The following is a 7,658-nucleotide window of genomic DNA, read 5'->3' as shown; positions in this document are numbered from 1 at the left end:
AGCAGCACCTCAAGGTCACCGTCCCTTCAGTGCCAGCGCCCCCTCAGCCCCTCAGCCCCTCAGTCTCACCGTCCCTCAGCAGCTCCTCAGGGGACTCTGCCTGGGGCCAGCGGCAGCTGCCACCGCTCCAGGGACACCCGGGGCTGGAACTGCTGCTCCGCCCGGCCCGGCCCCAGCTCGGACCAGCACAGCAACAGGGGACAGAGGGGCACAGGGGAAAAACAAGAGATGGAAAAGGAATCAGAGAGGGGAAACACCTTAAAAATGCACCCTAGCCCTACACAGCTCACCTTTAACTAAAGAAATATGTATAAATATAAATATAAATATAAATATAAATATAAATATAAATATAAATATAAATATAAATATTTAATTAATAGTTATTAAAATGCATTACTAGTAATAAAAATAATAACATATATATAGAGATATTAATATTACCCTATACATATATATATGCAAATCTGAAAATCTATAAAAGTAACTACATATAACTATAGAAGTCTATAAATGTATCTATAAACAGAGGGGTTCCACCTGCCCGATGGTCACAGGCTCTCCCCCGGTTTCTCCCTGGCACGCAGGGCAGCCCTCCTGGCAAGGTAGATCAGATGGATATCTGGGAAGCAAAGGGAACATCCAGTCAATATTGGCCTCCGTCCATCTTTCCCTTTGGAAGTAACTGTCCTTCTGTCAAAGACTGTAAGAGATGGCCTGGAAGGCAGACTCTCAATTGGGAATTTCAGGCCTGCTCTTTAAAGAGCTGGAATCCTTCCAAGTTTTCAAAACATTTGATCTTTTGAAGTTTCCCAATAAACTCACAGCACTCGCAGTACAAATGGCTCCCATGAGAGCTTGAAACACACAGTCCCAGCTCCCACAAAGAAGCCCAGCCTTGTTCTTTCTCTGTGCTGACAGAGAGACCTCAGTCCTCACTGAAATGGCTGAAACTGAAGGGTGCTGTGAGCTGAGTTATGAATCCAAATTGGGATACCCAGCTTGGTGACATGAATCCCACAAGGTCAGGTTTATTCCTGGCTCTCTTGCCACACCAGAGGACTCAGTGTCAGAGCCTCTGGAGAAGCGAGGAGGGCAGGGCTTGGGGAGGTTGTCTCAGTGCAGGATTTGAACTAAAGGCATGGGAAGCACCAACCCTGCAGACAAGAACTCAACTCTTCTGATCTCCCTGCCTGTCAGAGGCAGGCTCAGAGCAGCCCTCTCACATCTCTCTAAACCAATGGGGGCTCTGTCCTTACCAAGCTCCTCGGGTCCCTGGGAACTGTTCCCAGAGCTGTCAGTGCCAGGCAAACCTCCCTCTGCTGCAGCATTGTTCACAGGCTCCCCTTCTGAAGGCTCAGAGGCAACATTAATATTCCCCTTGAAAGAGAAACAGAAAGAAATAAACCCTTCTCACCAGTTACACAATGCATCCATGGCACACATACCTAATCTCTTGTTCCTAACAAGAAATCTGGGCCACAAACACCTTCAAAATTCAGATTTGACTCCTCCAACATGGTCCAAAAGCTGTCAAAGCTGACAATGCTGAGTGTGGGGGTGACACTGAACACATGGATGCCTTCTAAGGAAGGAGTCCTGCCAGTTCCTGGATCAGGGAGGTGCTCCTCCCTCCACAGCCCTGTGCAGAACAGTCTCATCCAGGCTGCAGCTTTGTAGAGATTGCATGGGAACACACATCTCTTCCCATACAGATGCCCAACAGCAAGGTGATTAAGCTCTGTAACATGGACAGCAAGACTGGGCATTTTGCCCAGCTAAGGATTTCCCAGATAGAAACTGGACTGCAGGCACCACCTTACTGAGAGGACAAGAAAGCTGCAGCTCCAGCCCATCCCCAAACATGGCTCTGGGAGTACCTACACACACGGCAGGGCTCACACAGCAGCAGCAGCTGCAGCCCAGCCCTTGCTTTGCCTCGGCCTTCCAACACAAAAGAGGCAGAGCCCACATCTGCTGCTGCAACAGAGGCACCTCTCACATGCCCCTCCCTGCATGGGACACTTTGCCTTCAGTGCCATTCTCCAAACACTCTTCTCTTCTTTCCCATCAAACAAAGACTGGTAGAATGCACAAAGCTTTCACTTCCTCATCACAAATGGCCCCACAGGAGGAATTCTTCCCAGGAAAAGGAGCACTGAAACTTGGCCGACACAGGCTCACACCTCTCATCCTCACTCAGGGGAGTGATTTTCTCATTCCTCTTCTTTTAGAAACCTTATTTTACCAAGAAAATCCTTCCCTGTCCATTCACAACTGAATTCAAGAAGCCTTTGCTTCTCAGCCAAGTAACAACTTTCAAAAGCTCTCAGTCAGCCCCTTTCATCCCTGTTCAGCAGAGTTACCTGAGCAGAGGGAGACCTTTCAGGCGGGGAGGACGAAAGCATCTCCTCCAGTGTCTCAAGCACCATGTCCAGATCCAGCGGGGGCAATTCCTCTTCCCCAGGAGTATCCCAGAGCCACCTGGGGGCTCTCCATGGTGCATAACCAGCATAGCCAGCTGGAGCACTGGGGGCTGAAGTGCCTGGAGTGGCTGCAAGAGTTCAAACACATTGGTCAGGCTCCAGAATGTGGCTTTGGGACACGGAGCTCTATGCTGCCTTGGATCAAACACCACAGGAAGCACACAGCAACCCCAATCCTGGAAACATACTCAAACTTCCCAGGGAATTGGGAGAGTGAGCTCTCCCTCTTAAAAATCTTTCTTCTAAATTATGTGTATGTATATGAAAGGATGGATTCTAAAATTGATCTGCATATACACAAAAGCACTTTATAATCACTGCCTTCTCTATCTCCCCATCAATTTTGGAGTCGGTGGCTTTGCAGTTTCTCATAATAACAGACCACAGAAAGCAGATTCACCCAGGAAGAGCCCACACCTGCAGACACACATCCTAAACTTAAACTGTGAGTTTCTTCTAAAAAGTATCCTTGTGGGTGAGGCTGAATTCTATAGCTGCAGCTGCTCGGGGGATGCACAGAGCTCGTTGAATTTTAATAACATTATCTGAAAGAGAGACAACCTGCAAACTCTCAATATCCTATCAGGGTCCTAGTTTGACTTCATTCAAAAAAAGAGTTTACCTGACACTGACTAGTCGTGGACAAAGGTTCATTGCCTTGCCCTTGCACCCCTACAGAGAGGCTGTCTGGAAAATGCAAAGAACCCACTCCAAAACGGCAGCAAGGAAAGGAAAAGCAGAAAGAAATTAATTTTGTTGTCATGTTTCCTAGCAGACTTGACATTTCTACCTGACTTGCACTTGAGATCAACCCATGACAGAGCACAGCAGGAAAATATTTCAGTCAATTTTCATGATTGTTCTGAAAAGCAAGGATAGAAACTCTTCCCCTACCTGATGGCCAGTAGGATGGCAAGTGCTGCTCAGGAAATGTGCAGCTGCTGCTCTCTGGAACTGTCACCAAAGTGCTTTGGTGGTTCACAGGACCTCGTGGAATGACAGACTCAGGCTGAAATTGAAATGTGTATGTGCCTGGCTCCACTGATGGAGCCCCCAGAGGTCCAGAGGTGACAAACGCATCCTCAGGAGGTTCTGGAAAAGCCACACAATCTTGAGCAGCTGCACTCATCCTGGAGGAGCCTGGAGGCACCTCTGAATCCCCAGGTGAGGCAGCACTGTTGGCTGGGCTGTGCTGCTCTGAAGATTTGCAGCTGCTGCCCTCTCGAAGAGCCCTGCAGGCAGCTTCAGGGTCAATGCGAACCAGCGGAATGGTGAGCTTGCGCAGATTGAATTTGCGGATGAGCTCCCTTGATGGTTCCACTGGTGAAGCCCCAAAAAGTCCAGAGGAGGCACAGACTTTCTCGGCAGCTGGTGGGGAAGCCTCAGACTCCTGAGCACCTGCACGTCCCCTGGAAGGGCCTGGATGCAGCTCTGAATCCTCCCATGAGGCAGCAGCAGCAGCAGCAGCGAGGTTCTCACCTGAGGGAGCTGTGCAGCAGTGAGGGAATAAGAAAGGAAGCAAAGGGAAGGCTGGGTCACTATTGGGCTTTGCAAGGCCTTTGGCAGCAACTGCACTTCTGCCAGGGAAGACAGATACTCCCATCCTCCCAAGTAGAGTGAGAAAGAAATAATGCAAGAGAAAAACACGTTCTAGGGCTATTCAACACCCAGTTCCTTGCTTGCTTAACTCTCCCCTGTTGGTTCAACTGTCTTGGAAAACTGTCCTGCTGCCACTCCTTGGCAGGAAGCAACTGCCAGAAACCCAACTGCCAGGTCTTATCTCCCCCGCTCCAAAGGGACACAAAAACTTTAGAATCACAGCCTTTCCTATCTCCCCATCAGCTTTTGGATTCAGCTGCTTGGGTTCCTCATCACAAAAGGCCACAGGAAGTGGATTCACCCAGGGAGAGCCCAGATCTTCAGGCACACAGGCTGAAACCAAACTGTGAGTTTATTCAAAAAAGCAACCTTGTGAGTGAGGCTGAAATCTGCAGCTGCAGCTGTTCTGGGGACACCCAGAGCTCAATTGAAAAGTACAGCTTGATTTTCAGGGCAGACAGTCTTAAACAGCTGCTGCATCCTATCCCCAACCTTGTTTGGCTTCACTCAAAGAAAGAGGGGAGTTCAGCCAACACTGACCACTTCTCAAGAAATAGTTTTTACTTCGCCCTTCTACCTTTAAAGACAGCCTGTCTGGAAAATGCCCAGAACATCCTCCAAATCTGCAGCAAGAACAATAATAACAGACTGAGAATCAGTTTTCATGATCCCTGTTCCTAGGATACTTGGCACTTTCTACCTGATTCTCACTTCATATCTTACCATGACAGGGCACTGCAGGAAGATACTTCAAAGGGTCACTAAACAGGATCTGTTTGAAAAGCAAGGGTAGAAACTCTTTCCATACCTGATGGGTCATTGGCTGGGCTGTGCTGCTCTGAAGATTTGCAGCTGCTGCCCTCTCGAAGGGCTCTGCAGGCAGCTTCAGGGTCGATGCGAACCAGCGGAATGGTGAGCTTGCGCAGATTGAATTTGCGGATGAGCTCCCTTGATGGTTCCACTGGTGAAGCCCCAAAAAGTCCAGAGGAGGCACAGACTTTCTTGGCAGCTGGTGGGGAAGCCTCAGACTCCTGAGCACCTGCACATCCCCTGGAAGGGGCTGGACGCAGCTCTGAATCCTCCCGTGAGGCAGCAGCAGCAGCAGCAGCAGCAGCAGCAGTGAGGTTGTGGCCTGAGGGAGCTGTGCAGCAGTGAGGGAAGAAGAAAGGAAGCAAAGGGAAGGCTGGGTCACTATTGGGCTTTGTGTGTGTTTCCCTTGGCAGCAACTGTCCCTCTTTTAGGAAAAACAAAAGCTCCAATCCTTCAAAGAAGGCGTATAAAGGAAAAAATCCACACATGTTCTGGGGCTTTGCAACAACCAATTCCTTGCTTGCTGAGTTCCCCCCATTTGTTCATCCATCTGGGAAAACTGTCCTGCTGCCATTCCTTGGCAGGAAGCAACTGCCAGAAACCCAACTGCCAGGTCTTATCTCCCCCGCTCCAAAGGGACACAAAAACTTTAGAATCACAGCCTTTCCTATCTCCCCATCAGCTTTTGGATTCAGCTGCTTGGGTTCCTCATCACAAAAGGCCACAGGAAGTGGATTCACCCAGGGAGAGCCCAGATCTTCAGGCACACAGGCTGAAACCAAACTGTGAGTTTATTCAAAAAAGCAACCTTGTGAGTGAGGCTGAAATCTGCAGCTGCAGCTGTTCTGGGGACACCCAGAGCTCAATTGAAAAGTACAGCTTGATTTTCAGGGCAGACAGTCTTAAACAGCTGCTGCATCCTATCCCCAACCTTGTTTGGCTTCACTCAAAGAAAGAGGGGAGTTCAGCCAACACTAACCACTTCTCAAGAAATAGTTTTTACTTCGCCCTTCTACCTTTACAGAGAGGCTGTCTGGAAAATGCCCAGAACGTCCTCCAAATCTGCAGCAAGAACAATAATAACAGACTGAGAATCAGTTTTCATGGTCCCTGTTCCTAGGATACTTGGCACTTTCTACCTGATTCTCACTTCATATCTTACCATGACAGGGCACTGCAGGAAGATACTTCAAAGGGTCACTAAACAGGATCTGTTTGGAAAGCAAGGGTAGAAACTCTTTCCATACCTGATGGGTCATTGGCTGGGCTGTGCTGCTCTGAAGATTTGCAGCTGCTGCCCTCTCGAAGGGCCCTGCAGGCAGCTTCAGGGTCGATGCGAACCAGCGGAATGGTGAGCTTGCGCAGATTAAATTTGCGGATGAGCTCCCTTGATGGTTCCACTGGTGAAGCCCCAGAAAGTCCAGAGGAGGCACAGACTTTCTTGGCAGCTGGTGGGGAAGCCTCAGACTCCTGAGCACCTGCACGTCCCCTGGAAGGGCCTGGATGCAGCTCTGAATCCTCCTGTGAGGCAGCGGCAGGAGCAGCAGCAGCAGCAGCAGCAGCAGCAGCAGCAGCAGCAGCAGCAGCAGCAGCAGCAGCAGCAGCAGCAGTGAGGTTGTGGCCTGAGGGAGCTGTGCAGCAGTGAGGGAAGAAGAAAGGAAGCAAAGGGAAGGCTGGGTCACTATTGGGCTTTGCAAGGCCTTCGGCAGCAACCTTATTTCAGCCAGGGAAGATAAAAACTCCCAGCCTCCCAAGGAGAGTGAGAAAGAAGTAATGAAAGAAAAAAAACATTTTCTGGAGCTATTCAACACAGTTCTTAGCCTGTTTAACTCTCCGCTGTTGGTTCAACTGTCTTGGAAAACTGTCCTGCTGCCATTCCTTTGCAGGAAGCAACTGCCAGAAACCCAACTGCCAGGTCTCTTCCCTTCTATTCCAAAGGACCAGGAGGCTCCCTCCCGCTGGGTCTGACCACGACTGAGCCCTCGGCTCACACGCACTGACGGAGAGCTCCCCAAGCATCCCAGGGCCGGGCACGGAGCAGCACCAGCCCCGGCGCCGCTCCTGCCCCTGTGCCGGCCCCTGCCCACGGCCACAGCCCACGGCACCCTTGGCGCCCGCAGCTCGCAGCCCGTCTCACCGGCTCTGGGGGGCTGCCCGGCACAGCAGGCGGGCAGCAGCCGCTCCGTGTGCGGCTGCTGGAAGCGGCCGGGCTGCCGGCTGCGCACCTCCAGCCCCGCCGCCAGCCGCTGCCTGTTGGCCCTGGTCAGGCGCTGGATGCGGAGCAGCAGCTCGGGGCGGTCGCGCACGAAGTTAGCATTCGTGTAGTGGAGCCAGCCGCCGGCATCGCCCGGCACCTTGTGGAAGCCGTAGAGGTTCAGCTGGCGCACGAAGCTGCCGAAGTGCGTGGCTTGGAAGGAGTCCGGGCCCGGCCCCGCCCCTTCGCCGCCCGCTCCGTGGGCGCCGCCTGGGCTGAGCAGCTCCCGCTCCAGCAGGGAGCGGTCGATGAGCAGCCCCTGGCCCCGGCTGTCTCAGCGCACGGAGCGGACACGGGGGCTGTTCGCCAGGCGCCACAGCTTGGCGGGGAAGGCGCCGGCGTTGAGCGCGGCGGGCAGCGGCAGCTCCGCCATGGCGCCGATCGCCAAGTGTGGCCACAACGCCCGCGGCGCGCGGCCTGAGGGGGGCGCTGCGCTCGGCCCCGCTCGCGGCCCCGCGCGGGCCGGGCTCGGGTGGGTCGCGAGCAGAGTTCCCGCTGGGAGCGGACAA

General features: G+C 52.3%; 1 long non-coding RNA gene across 2 annotated transcripts; it reads right to left on the bottom strand.

Annotated features, from left to right (window-relative positions):
- Nucleotides 1-514: 514 nt before the first annotated feature.
- LOC306815683 lies at nucleotides 515-3,507 on the bottom strand. Of its 2 annotated transcripts, none has more exons than XR_013777439.1 (3): nucleotides 3,381-3,507; nucleotides 2,367-2,545; nucleotides 515-622 (listed from the first exon to the last, which is right to left on the bottom strand). It is a non-coding gene; the product is annotated as an uncharacterized lncRNA (long non-coding RNA). The 2 variants fall into 2 exon arrangements; XR_013777440.1 differs by lacking the exon at nucleotides 515-622 and adding an exon at nucleotides 1,344-1,380.
- Between the last annotated feature and the right edge of the window lie 4,151 nt (nucleotides 3,508-7,658).

This window comes from Erithacus rubecula (genome assembly GCF_903797595.1).
Source record: "Erithacus rubecula genome assembly, contig: scaffold_185_arrow_ctg1, whole genome shotgun sequence".
NCBI lineage: Eukaryota > Metazoa > Chordata > Aves > Passeriformes > Muscicapidae > Erithacus > Erithacus rubecula.
The sequence above is the reverse complement of the archived record's forward strand: the minus strand, read 5'-3'. Positions and strand labels throughout refer to the sequence as shown.